Raw genomic sequence first — 12,929 nt, 5'->3', positions numbered from 1 at the left:
GGTCCACTGAGTGACATAACAAAATTAAAAATGACACACACTTAGACACATTCTAGTGAAATGTGTAAATTCCTAGATAAAGAGAAAATCTCACATTATTATAAGATGGAAAAAATCAAAAGTGCCAATAACAAAAATGGCATCACATTGTTATCATGATTCTTATTTCACATGAAATTAAAATCCAATGGAGCAATTTATTCAAACTCATTCACTTACTCAAAAATATGTGTTGAGCATTACCTATATGACACACACATCTTTAAGTGATATGGGTACAATAAGGATGATCAAAAGAAAGCCCCAACCATCAGGGAGTTTACATGCTATGCAGACATTACAATTAAACTAACACATATATAGGCATGTGTGGTCTCTCACACACACACATGCACAGCTCAAGTTTTCCTTTCTACCCAGAAAATGCATCATTATACCTTTGTATAAATGAGAGAAGTATTTATAAAAAATAATTTTACTTTTTTAGTAAGTTCCAAAAAAAAAATTTCCCAGTTCCTAAATTTTGTTTCATTGAACTAAAGTTTGCATAATTGCATCAGTGCTACAGGAAAAATTGCAAACTGCACAACATTATAAAGTAAGTTGATAGCATAGCGTATTCTGGTTTATGTTAATCAGTGCCAAATTATGTATTAAGTTATTGAACTGTTGCTGAATACATCCAGCTAAGGAAAATAGAACATGAGCCAAGAGATCACATCAAGCAGTGTCATTGAATTATAAGTGTCTGCATGAGTAAACTATCCAGAAAATATAACGTGGACTTACCTGGCTGCTTGTTCCCTTGCAAAGCTCTTTATAATTAGGAACAGCTAATAGAATTCCTGGAAGAATATGTTTGTAATAAAATTTGGCACCTGCCTAGTTTCCTCATTATGTGTGCACTTGTTACTACCTATGTATCTATAGTTCTGGTTTGCCCTACATATTTTGAAATTAGTACAAGTGGACAAACGTGCAAATTATGAAATTTAAATATAATCAAATCAACAAGTTTTTGTATAGAACTAAAACTTGTATAAAGTGATATTTCTAATATTAAAAACAGATACTGAAAGCTACATTAGGTCAAATGAGAGGCATCTCTTCTTTTTCTGTATTTGCTTGTGCTTATTATCTAAATTGTCTTTTATGACAATTCCAATTGCCCACTAATGTGTCTTTCAGTAAAAATAATCCACATAAAAATGATTTATCAGTGGAAAGAATCCATTGTATTAAGGAAAAGTTGAACCTTTTTAGAACATTAATTTATATGTCATGAGCCAATGCATGATATTTAAACAAAACTGTGAGAATTGACAGACTAGCTTGATAAAGTGATGCTAAATGTGACATAACTATCACCTTGGGGTACTGATAATAAGAATACTTTAAGTGTATTTTCAACCATAGCCATTCAGAACAGTCATTTATCTGGAGGCCATATGTATATTTATTGAGTATAAAATTAATATCTAGAATGGAAACAAAGACATCTAGAATAAAACTGTCACCAAACCCATGTACAAAAGACCTCTCTGAATCCATTTACCTTTATTTGATATAAATTCTCAGCAACTGGTTAGTTAATACCTACAGCAATTTAAAATCAAAATATTAGGGAAAATGTTAGACATAAGAACCTCTAAGATATAATTCAATTGATGAAATTCACACAGAATCATTTAGGTTATCACTTTAGTTTTCCTAGGAATACTAAAAGAGTATAGAGGAAAATGAGAGACAATATTCTAGAGTATTATAAATCTAAGAGAAAATAGATAAATACTGCAGTATTTTCCCAACATCACTTGACTGCTATAGTCTCCCACATATTCCACAGAATGATCCTTTATGTCATTATCTTAAGCAAAATCTGTTGCTGATCAGCCACCTGGAAAGAAGGTTTTATTTTCTTCATGCTCAAGAGCTCCCTGTGAAGTGAGCATTAATTCTCTGTATCACCTTTGCCGGTTCTAGAATGATTCCTCTTATCATCATGTAATATTCTTTGAAGATGCACCTTAGAGCAAAAAACTGTCAATTTTTATTAATTCAGCCATTGTTTAAAGATTCATGAGTTTTGATTAGGAAATTTCTTTACACATAGTGTGTAAAGGATTATAAAATAAATGAAATACTTGTGATTTGAGTTTCTGATTTTGCTTCAAAAAGTATAAAATATTTTAATGAATTTAATTTTAAAGATAGAAACAAAAAATTGTGGGAAGAAGAAATGAAGACACTAAAATAGAAAATATAATCTTTATTATTTCATATATAGTATATAAAACAGTGTATATTATACTATATCCATAAACTAAGTTTGCATTGTTTCCTGTATAGTTCGATGCTTGAGTATGTATATGGAAGACATTTTGGCAGGAAATGCCTATCTATATATTTAAAAGCCCAGTGATTGTTATGGCAGAACATCCAGTAGCTATGACGTGCAGGAGGCAGACGCTCAATGCAGGAGCTGCCCCCTGGTGGTCAGCGGGAGAGCTGCTCAGCCAGAAGCTGGGCTCACAGCTGGTGAGTGCAGCAGTGGTGGCAAGAGCCTCTCCTGCCTCTGTGGCAGCGCTAAGGAACAGCGAGCCAAGCAGTAAGGAGCAAGCAGAGCAGGTGGGGGGTTAGGAGCGAGGGGTCCCGGATTGCGAGAGGGCACAGGCCGGGCTGAGGGACCCCCTGCCTCTCCCACCCCTCCGTGCACGAATTTTGTGCATTGGGCCTCTAGTGTCTTATATAAAACATTTTTTAAAGCTACATCAAATATTTTATGAGTTTCAGACCTAGTACCATGATATGCTATATATCTAAGGAGATTGAAGGAAAAAGGTGAAGGTAAAGGATAAAAGAGAAAGTAGGAGGCAGAGGAAGGACAAGCAGTGTCATTGAATTATAAGTGTCTGCATGAGTAAACTATCCAGAAAATATAACGTGGACTTACCTGGCTGCTTGTTCCCTTGCAAAGCTCTTTATAATTAGGAACAGCTAATAGAATTCCTGGAAGAATATGTTTGTAATAAAATTTGGCACCTGCCTAGTTTCCTCATTATGTGTGCACTTGTTACTACCTATGTATCTATAGTTCTGGTTTGCCCTATATATTTTGAAATTAGTACAAGTGGACAAACGTGCAAATTATGAAATTTAAATATAATCAAATCAACAAGTTTTTGTATAGAACTAAAACTTGTATAAAGTGATATTTCTAATATTAAAAACAGATACTGAAAGCTACATTAGGTCAAATGAGAGGCATCTCTTCTTTTTCTGTATTTGCTTGTGCTTATTATCTAAATTGTCTTTTATGACAATTCCAATTGCCCACTAATGTGTCTTTCAGTAAAAATAATCCACATAAAAATGATTTATCAGTGGAAAGAATCCATTGTATTAAGGAAAAGTTGAACCTTTTTAGAACATTAATTTATATGTCATGAGCCAATGCATGATATTTAAACAAAACTGTGAGAATTGACAGACTAGCTTGATAAAGTGATGCTAAATGTGACATAACTATCACCTTGGGGTACTGATAATAAGAATACTTTAAGTGTATTTTCAACCATAGCCATTCAGAACAGTCATTTATCTGGAGGCCATATGTATATTTATTGAGTATAAAATTAATATCTAGAATGGAAACAAAGACATCTAGAATAAAACTGTCACCAAACCCATGTACAAAAGACCTCTCTGAATCCATTTACCTTTATTTGATATAAATTCTCAGCAACTGGTTAGTTAATACCTACAGCAATTTAAAATCAAAATATTAGGGAAAATGTTAGACATAAGAACCTCTAAGATATAATTCAATTGATGAAATTCACACAGAATCATTTAGGTTATCACTTTAGTTTTCCTAGGAATACTAAAAGAGTATAGAGGAAAATGAGAGACAATATTCTAGAGTATTATAAATCTAAGAGAAAATAGATAAATACTGCAGTATTTTCCCAACATCACTTGACTGCTATAGTCTCCCACATATTCCACAGAATGATCCTTTATGTCATTATCTTAAGCAAAATCTGTTGCTGATCAGCCACCTGGAAAGAAGGTTTTATTTTCTTCATGCTCAAGAGCTCCCTGTGAAGTGAGCATTAATTCTCTGTATCACCTTTGCCGGTTCTAGAATGATTCCTCTTATCATCATGTAATATTCTTTGAAGATGCACCTTAGAGCAAAAAACTGTCAATTTTTATTAATTCAGCCATTGTTTAAAGATTCATGAGTTTTGATTAGGAAATTTCTTTACACATAGTGTGTAAAGGATTATAAAATAAATGAAATACTTGTGATTTGAGTTTCTGATTTTGCTTCAAAAAGTATAAAATATTTTAATGAATTTAATTTTAAAGATAGAAACAAAAAATTGTGGGAAGAAGAAATGAAGACACTAAAATAGAAAATATAATCTTTATTATTTCATATATAGTATATAAAACAGTGTATATTATACTATATCCATAAACTAAGTTTGCATTGTTTCCTGTATAGTTCGATGCTTGAGTATGTATATGGAAGACATTTTGGCAGGAAATGCCTATCTATATATTTAAAAGCCCAGTGATTGTTATGGCAGAACATCCAGTAGCTATGACGTGCAAGAGGCAGACGCTCAATGCAGGAGCTGCCCCCTGGTGGTCAGCGGGAGAGCTGCTCAGCCAGAAGCTGGGCTCACAGCTGGTGAGTGCAGCAGTGGTGGCAAGAGCCTCTCCTGCCTCTGTGGCAGCGCTAAGGAACAGCGAGCCAAGCAGTAAGGAGCAAGCAGAGCAGGTGGGGGGTTAGGAGCGAGGGGTCCCGGATTGCGAGAGGGCACAGGCCGGGCTGAGGGACCCCCTGCCTCTCCCACCCCTCCGTGCACGAATTTTGTGCATTGGGCCTCTAGTGTCTTATATAAAACATTTTTTAAAGCTACATCAAATATTTTATGAGTTTCAGACCTAGTACCATGATATGCTATATATCTAAGGAGATTGAAGGAAAAAGGTGAAGGTAAAGGATAAAAGAGAAAGTAGGAGGCAGAGGAAGGAAATTGAAGGAAGGGAGAAGATTAATAAATTGGAGAGTAAGATAAAGGAATCACTTCATGAGAAATATTCAGGCCTTGATTTATCAAGAGAATTCTAATAATTACTATACACATCATATATAGTAATATAGATGTTTCAAAAACTTTTTAAATATTGTTATCTAAAAATATTTAGCAGATTAAGAAGCAATTAAAATTTAATCAGGAAGATAAAATTTCTTCACCGAACAAAAATGAAAAATGATTATTTATTGTTTATAGAATTTTTGTTTGATGTGATAAGCTATGGAAAAGATAAAAAAAAGAAAGTGAAGTATCTTTAAATCAATACTGTTATTAAATGAAGAAATTATTCTTTAATTAAGTCTAATCATGAGCAAGCACAGTATCTTCCCTGGATAAGGATTTTTAAATGACATATTTGTTTAATTAAAGGTACAAAAGTTTTTCATATTTAAAAAAGACATATAATGTTTTTGCAAAGAGGATAAACAATTTTTATTGAAACATTTGCACAATATGAAATTAAAATGGCAGAACCAGCTTAACACCAAATAATGACAAATTTATTATCAAATTAAATTTGTTTTAGTTTTCCTTTGCTGAGCACCAGGATATTTTCCGGTACCATTATTTAATGGGGTACCAATTACAACTGTAAATTTTGTTTTAATTAAGAAACAATTAACTTATTTAAACATGGTTACACTACCAAGTTATGTAGCATCATGATTTAAAGAACCAAAACTAAACATTCCAAGAAAACCTTGTTCAATTAATTCTAGTCTGACCAAGAAGCAAAATTATTCTAAATTTATATAATTCTTATATTGCATTAAATTTAAAATAATACATTTTCTAATTACCAATTTGTGTTTTGAAGGAGTTAACAGCATTTTTGTTTTTTCCTTATCATAAAGTAGATAACAAGCACTATAAAAAGAAAGAAAATTATACCGTGATTGGAAGAGTTGCTTGAACAATGGAATAGATTAAGAAATAAATCAATCCGTAAAATGTCAAATTTTAATCAGGTAAGGAATATAGCAATTATCCTAGCTAGTAGAATTATGCTAATTTGCATTTTTTTGTATAATTAGATGCTGGGTAGTCATCATTCTTTATTTGAAGCTTTCTCTAGTGACCCTTACTAGAAGAAATAAACCATGTTGAAGGCTTTTTTAGACATATATTCTCCTGAAGTAAAATGTTTTGAAAGCTCTCCACACTGGCCGTATTGGGGGCCCATAATATCATTTTTTCTTATAAATATAAATTTATGTTCAAAGATATAAAAACAGAATTCTCCCACATTATGAGAAATGGACTTATATTTTCAATGAATAATTAAACTGTAAAAATTATGGAGAATGTTATGAAAATGTCTCAAGCTCAAAAGCAAAAATCTTCCAGCTTTTGCAATTGTCAAATTCCAATTTAATTGTCTAATAGTGGTCACTAATCAAGAAGTAAACAAGCAAAATATAACTATAGTTGGTATGGTATCTATGCTCAATTATCCTCCTATATTAAAAAATTAAACAAATTGGTGGTAAAACTTACTGATTTCAATCTTTAAAAATATGCCACAAGATGATTAAATGATTTTCCATTGTGTATTTCCCTGTTTCTGAATCCACTCCACAGGCTTCTTTACTATTGTTTTTGCAGTGCATTTTAGCTATCAAAATTCTAAACAGGACTTAGATTTAAGTCTTTTATCCATTTTGAATTTATTCTCGTATATGGTGTAAGTTGGAGATCTAGTTTCATTTTTTGCATGTATTTGTCCAGTTTTCCCAAACCATTTATTGAAGAGACTGTCTCTGCTCCAATGTATGCTATTGCCTCCTTTTTCAAATATTAATTGAGCATATTGGCTTGGGTCAATTTCTGGGTTCTCTGTTCTATTCCATTGATCTATATGTCTGGTCTTGTGCCAGTATCAGGCCATTTTGAGTACAGTGGCTTTGTAGTATAACTTGATATCTGGTATTGTGATTCCTCCAACTCTGCTCCTCTTTCTCAAGATTGCTGCAGCTGTTTGGGGTTTTTATTGGTTCCATATAAATTTTTGAAGTATTTGTTCTAGGTCTGTGACATATGCCGTTGGTATTTTTATAGGGATTGCACCGAATCTACAGATTGCTTTGGTTAGTATGAACATTTTAATGATGTTGATTCTACCAGTCCATGACATGGTATATTCTTCCACCTGTTTATATCTTCCTCATTCTCTTTTTTCAACGTCCTGTAGTTTTCAGAGTACAGGTCTTTTACCTCCTTGATTAAGTTAATTCCTAAGTATCTTAATTTTGTTGTTGTTGTTGCAATGGTAAGTGGGATTTTTTTAAAGTTTCTCTTTCTGAGAGTTCACTATTGGTGTATAAAATGCTATGGATTTTGGGGTATTAATTTTGTAAACTGCTATGTTTCCAAATTCATTTATTAAATCTAGTCATTTTTTAATGGAGACTTTAGGGTTTTCTACATACAGTATAATGTCATCTGCAAATAATGAGAGTTTTACTTCCTCTTTTCCAATTTGGATTCCTTTTATTTCTTCTTCTTGTCTAATCACTATTGCCAGGACTTCCAAACAGGCATCCATGTCTTGTTCCTGTTCTTAGGGGAAATGGTTTTAGTTTTTGCCCATTGAGTATGATGTTGGCTCTAGGTTTGTCATATATGGCCTTTATTATGTTGAGTTATGTTTCCTTTATTCCTACTTTTTCATAAAACCTGAGAGTTTTTATGAAAAAAAGGTGTTGGATTTTGTTGAATGCTTTTTCTGCATCTGCATCAATTGATATGATCATGTGATTTTTCTCTTACAGTCTGTTTATGTGCTGTATCACATTTGTTGATTTGAATATATTGTACCAGCCTTGCACCCCCAGAATAAATCCCACTTGTTCATGATGTATGATCTTTTTAATGTATTGCTGAATCTGATTTGCTAAAATTTTGTTGAGGATTTTAGAGTCTATGTTCATTGTAAGTCATGAAACCATAAAAGTCCTAGAAGAAGCAATAGGCACCAAAATCTCAGCCATCTCTTGTAGCAATACATTTACCAATACATCTCCTAGGACAATGGAAATTAAAGAAAAAATAAACAAATGGGACTACATAAAAATAAGAAACTTCTGCACGGCAAAAGAAATAATAAGAGACCCCACTAAATGGGAGAACGATACCTCTGATAAGGGGTTAATCTCCAAAATATATGGGGAACTTATACAATTTAACAAAAGGAAGACAAACAATGCAATTAAAAAATGGGCAAAGGACCTAAATAGACACTTCTCCAAAGTGGACATACAGAAAGCCAAGAGACATATCAAAAAGCAAAGTCACTAATCATCTGAGAGATGCAAATCAAAATGACAATGAGATATCACCTCACACCTGTCAGAATGACTATCATCAACAAATCAACCAATGACAAGTGTTGGCGAGGTTGTGGAGAAAAGGGAACCCTAGTACGTTGCTAATGGAAATGAAGACTGGTACAGCAACTATGAAAACAGTATGGAGTTTCATCAAGAAATTAAAAATGGTACTCCCATTTGACCCAGTCATCCCACTTCTAGGAATATATACCAAGAAACCTGAAACATTCATCAGAAATAATATATCCACCCCTATGTTCATTGCAGCGCAGTTTACAGTAGCTAAGAATTGGAAACAGCCTAAGTGCCCACCAGCAAATGAGTGGATAAAAACACAGTGGTACATCTACACAATGGAATACTACACTGCTGTAAAAAAGAAAGATCTCTTACCATTTGCAACAGGCTGGACCCAGAGAATATTATGCTGAGTAAAATAAGCCAGTCAGAGAAGGATAAGTATCACATGATCTCACTCATATGTGGAATCTAATAAACCGAATAAACTGATGATCAAAAATAAACCCAAAGTCATAGAAGCATAACAGACTGTTGAACCTCAGAGGGAAGGCAGAGGAGGGTAGATGGAAAGAGATCTAACGATGAACTTATATGCATATATGCATAACCCATGGATAGTGGCCAATGACATAAACATTAGTAAATAAAGTTGAAATAGAATAACCAAAGAATACAGGTTGATAAGTGAAGAGCTATAGTTATTTAGTAGCTAAGATACAGAATTTAAAAGATCTGAAAAATAAAATGCCAGTTCAGAATATGACCAGTAATGAAATATTCCCTCTTTAACTGATAAGATTTAAAAACAAAAATATGTATTTTCATATATATTTTATGCATAACTTTAATTGTATAATTAAATAAAATATTTTATATTATTCATTCAAATACTGTATTATTATTATTGATTTCATCTTCCTTGTCAGCTGCCACCATTCACTTTTTTTCAGTTAATCCAAGATAAAGACAAAATTGTGAATTGGAACACAGGAAAATTCTGTCAGGTACTTAAAGGCTCATCAGATTACCAGTTACCTATTTTACTTTATTTTGTTTTGATTTTGAAGTTGTTAATTCACTGAGCTCTTCATTCAATTATATTGTCAAATAAAAAGGCAATGAGTTGACTATAATGAAAAATAATGAAAAATCTGTCTTTTTTCTTGCTTTAATAAAAAGCAATAGCAATTATGTAATCATCCTCTATGAGAAATTGGTCTATTTAAACCAAGTATTAACACACACACACACACACACACACACACACACACACACAGTCTATTTTTACAGTGATTCAAAGCTAGTAAGATAAAATGTCAAAATTAAAAAAATTATGTTATTTTATCAAGGAAAAAGTTGTTTTTCCTCAGAAAAAAATTAACACAAAAGAATTCATGAAATCATTTACATGTTTTAATATACCTTGGGAATATTCTAGGTTTACTAGAGGCCCAGTGCACGAATTTTGTGCACTCGGGGGGTGGGGGGGGAGGTGTCCTTCAGCCTGGCCTGTGCCCTCTCAGTCTGGGAGCCCTCAGGGGATGTCCAGCTGCCATGGAGATGGGAGAGGCTCCTGCCACCGCCACTGTGCTCACCAGCTGTGAGCCTGGCTTCTGGCTGAGCAGCGCTCCCCCTGTGGTAGTGCACTGACCACCAGGGGCCAGCTCCTGTGTTGAGAGTCTTCCCCCTGGTGGTCAGTGCACATCATGGTGACCAGTCGTTCTGCCGTTTGGTAAATTTGCATATTAGCCTTTTATTATATAGGATTATCATCACCCAAGCATTTTCATTTTTGTTAAATACTATTTCTTGTAAGGACTACCACTTCAAATGTATTCTTAACTTGATTTGCTCTTGATAACTTAGGATCTTTCAAGTAATAATTATATTTAAATTTAAACAAATCCTCAAGTATAAATGCTAAATGAATTTATTATGGTACAGCTCAAATATTCAGCACCTAAGATTGATACAATCTTTAGTATATGGTTGCATCAGTAGTCCTGATTAAAATGCATACACCCATATTTGAACCATACCTAAAATAAATAGATATTTGAAAGTAAAATGTTAGGGAATTTTTCAGGGTGTCCAGAAAGAACCTTCATATCTGAAAGTGCCAAATGGATTTTAAAGACAGCTGCTATCTTTATAAGAAGAATACAAAATGTAATCACTACATGTAGCTCTGTGAAATTAAAGCAAAATATGCAATATATAGGTTAATGCAATAGTTATAATATGGTTTCAGTTGAAACACACAATTCTAGTGTTTTCCCTAATAACTTGGAAAGAGTATTTGATTCATTTTTTAATAATGAATGAAAAATATCGCATAAAATGTGCTAGATGATATTCATAGTGAAATATAAAAATCTTGCTAGACACAAAGCTTTATGAGATCATGATCCATGTCTGTTTTTCCTTTATATTCCTAGCATTTGGTAGAATGCCTGGAACATAGTAGATAATTAATAAATACCTGTGAAGTGATTTAACAAACAAATATTTTTACCATCTATGTATTCAGTACTGTATCAAATGACACAAAGGCTACAGAAATACTTGGTCTTCGGGTTATCCAAAAACCATTTGAAAGTGTGTTTTCTTCACTTTTTTAATAGACTATATTTTTTTTTAACAATTTTAGGTTTACAGAAAATTTGATGAGAAACTACAGATAGTTCCCATCTGTTGTCTGTGTCTATGAGGTTTTTGTTTTCTTAATCCCTTCACCTTTTTTCACCCAGCCCTGAAAACCCCCAATCTCACCATTTGTGGCAGCATGGATGGACCCGGAGAGCATTATGCTTAGTAAAATAAGCCATTCAGAGAAAGACAAGTACCATATGGTCTCACTCAGATGTGGAATCTAATGAACAAAATAAACTAACAAACAGAAATAGACTCAGAGAACAGACTGAAAGTATATTTTTAAAGCAAGTGTGTGTGTGTGTGTGTGTGTGTGAATTTTTAAGTCCATAATTCTAAAGCTTAACTATAACCTAACTAAATGGAAGAAAACATCTTGGGAAAGAGAACTATTTACCAGTGGAGGGGCTGCCTTAGTGATTTCCAAGTTCTTTTTTTTTCTGGTTTTATTGAGGTACTAGAGGCCTGATGCACAAAATTCGTGCAAGCGGCTTGGCCCTCACAGCCCCAGCTGACTTGGCCCTCGCAGCCCCGGCTGCCTCACGGTCCCAGGACCCCATGACTCTGTGGCCCTGCCCATTGGTCGTTCCAGAAGGTCATTCCACTATCCGGTCTAATTAGCATATTAGCTCTTTATTATTGTAGATGATTGACAAATAAAAATGTACTTATGTAAGTTGTACCATATGATGTTTTGATATACATATATATTGCGAAATTATTACCCCAATCAAGCTAAAAACATATCCACCTTCTCATATAATGACCCTCTTTTGTGTGTGGCAAGAACACAAGATCTACTCTGTTAGTAAATTGCAAGTATACATCACATTCTTAATTGTAGACACCATGCTATAAAGTCTCCAGAACTTAATCATCTTATAACTGAAAATGTATATATTTTGACCAACATCACTCCATTTCCCCTACCCCACCCCACCACCATTCTACTCTTTGTTACTAGGAGTTTTACATTTATTACTATAGGATCCATATATAAGTGAGATAATGCAATATTTGTCCTTTTGTGTTTGGCTTATTTCACTGTGTAATTATAATGTCTTCCAGTTTCTTCTAAATGGTGGAATTTTCTTCTTTTTGAGGGCTGAATGGTATTTCCTTCTGTATCTTGTTAAATACACCACATTTTATTTATCCGTGTATATGTGTATGGACATTTAAGTTGTTTCCGTATCTTGGCTACTGCGACTAATGTGACAATAAAAATGGGGATGCAGCTATCTGTACAAGATACATCCTTTGGACTTACCCAGAGATGGATTGTTATATCAGTTTTCATTGATATATATAGTAGCCTGTTTTTAATTTCTTTAGAAACATCCATACTGGTTTTCATAATGGCCATACCAATTTACATTCCCACCAACAATATACCAGGATTTCTTTTTCTCTACATTCTCACCAATACATGTTTTCTTCTGACTTTTAGATAATAGTCATCTTATTTGTGAAGTGATAACAAAAATAAACAAGTGGGACTATATCAAACTTCTTTCTGTACAGCAAAGTAAACAATCAACAAAAGAAAATGACAGCCCAGCTAGTTTGGTCCAGTGGCTGAGCATCACCCTATGAATCAGGAGATCACAGTTCAATTCCAGTCAGGGCACATGCCTGGGTTGTGGGTTTGATCCCCAGTTTGGGGTGTGCAGGAGGCAGCTGATCAAAGACTCTCATCATTGATGTTTCTATCTCTCTCTCCCACTCCCTCCTCTTTGAAATCAATGAAAATCTTTAAAAAAAAGAAAAGGAAATGACAACCTATGAAATGGGAGAAAAATTTTCAAACCAT

Source organism: Myotis brandtii, unplaced genomic scaffold, assembly GCF_000412655.1.
Source record: "Myotis brandtii unplaced genomic scaffold, ASM41265v1 scaffold794, whole genome shotgun sequence".
In the NCBI taxonomy this organism is placed as follows: Eukaryota; Metazoa; Chordata; class Mammalia; order Chiroptera; family Vespertilionidae; genus Myotis; species Myotis brandtii.
This window is presented reverse-complemented; position numbering follows the sequence as displayed.